The 1774-nt window shown below is 30.8% G+C and overlaps 1 pseudogene; it reads right to left on the bottom strand.

Moving 5' to 3' along the window:
• Positions 1 to 935: 935 nt before the first annotated feature.
• Positions 936 to 1774, bottom strand: part of LOC133664594 (oocyte zinc finger protein XlCOF6-like) — a 25337-nt pseudogene continuing 24498 nt past the window's right edge.

The raw sequence follows: 1774 nt of genomic DNA, 5'->3' as shown, positions 1-1774 counted from the left end.
CTTGGTGTGCCAGCTGTTTAATGGCAAATGTTTTTGAAGAAACTGCAAATGTTCAGTTTTGCACATTTTACATTGATCAGGATTTATTTTATTTAAGTATGACGTTTCGAGCAAGTGCTCTTTTTCACACTGCTGTGGCGGTGTGTGCGGACCTTTCTTTCTTTCTTTTTCTTGTAAGTGTTCCTTTTTTGATCCAGCACCCATCCCAATTGGCTTTTTTGATTTCCCCCCCCTCTGTTTTGCACATTTTGAAAAAATAAATGTTTGGTTGAAGAATACATTTTTCTTGTGATTATGGTATGAATAGGATTTACAGTAAGTGCAACAGTGGTCTAGTGGAGGTGTAAAGTTCATTTTTCTAAGCATTTTGGCATTTTTAAAGCATTTTTTCAGGCCCGGACTGAAATAGGGGATACCGAAATTTTACAAATGACACCAAAAATATTCCAACCGCCCGCGAGATGTCCCTTATTTCAAAGTCTGGGTGTTGGCAACCCTAATGGTTTAAAAAGGGCATTTGGTCGCTGATGCACTTATTGAGTCATAAAAGTATTATAATATTTTAAGATTTCATTAAGTACGACCTGCAAATAGACAAAAATATTCAAATGAAATATAAAGGCTTTTGTTCAAAATATTCTAAATACAGCATATCATCTTTTTCAGAACTCTTTTCTAAACTTTCTAGGCTTTTGGTGGATGGACACAATATTACAGATTTGAAACTTTGAAATTAGACAACTACTTACTATTTCTTATTTGCCGTATTTTCTCTGGAACAAAACAAACAAACAAAAAATACAAATAACTTGAAAGTTTCCATTCTTCCAAAGGCAAAATAGTTCATAAAAAAACTAAACAGAATTAACCACTTAAAATAATTTTAGGATGTTGTTCTGCAATTGAAGACAACACTTGTTCTTTCTGTGATAGGGAAATAAAATAAACAGTTTATTTTATGAATGCATGCAAGGTAAATCTCTGTGGGATGATGTACAATATCGGCTTTTGCCTGACACTCCAAACTTGTTTTCTGAAATTGATATTGTTTTGGGGATGTTAAACAAGAAAAAGAAAAAAAACATAAAAAATGTTTAAAACACAATAATGGAAATGTTTGTTTTATCCACAAATGTATGTTTGCAAAAACAAAAAAATCCTTCCACAAACAATTCAGTCATTTTCTCCCACTTTTATATTGCATAAAGGTCTGGGGACATACATATAAAACAATCACAACACAATCATCATGTTACAAAAGAGAGTAATAAAGATAATTAATAAATTGGATTATAGAGACCCAACATTTAATTCATAAAGTCACACATTTTAAAATGGTACAAAAGACAACTGTTCAAATGATATATAAAGTAAATAATAATATGCTTCCTGAAGTGGTCCAGAAGATGTTTCAGATGTGAACCAGTACATATGTATATCATATAAAGGTGCTAATCTATGGGATCATTAACAATTAGAAATACAAATAGGTCACACTTCAATATTTCAAACACATATAGAAAACACTATTGTGAATAAGTCTAAAATTGTATGATGAATTTATATACACATACATTTTTTTATTGTATGTAAAATATGCCTTGTACTGTTTACTCTCACCTTTTCAGTCAAATTGTTCTGTTCAATGTTTAATAAAAGTACACAATGTTGCATATTAATGCATGTACTTGACTGAAAAAAGCACCAACATAAAATATATAAATGTAGAAGCATATTAAAAAGATTGTTACACAAACAACAATGTCACACATGA

This window comes from Entelurus aequoreus, linkage group LG14 (genome assembly GCF_033978785.1).
Source record: "Entelurus aequoreus isolate RoL-2023_Sb linkage group LG14, RoL_Eaeq_v1.1, whole genome shotgun sequence".
In the NCBI taxonomy this organism is placed as follows: Eukaryota; Metazoa; Chordata; class Actinopteri; order Syngnathiformes; family Syngnathidae; genus Entelurus; species Entelurus aequoreus.
This window is presented reverse-complemented; position numbering and strand designations above follow the sequence as displayed.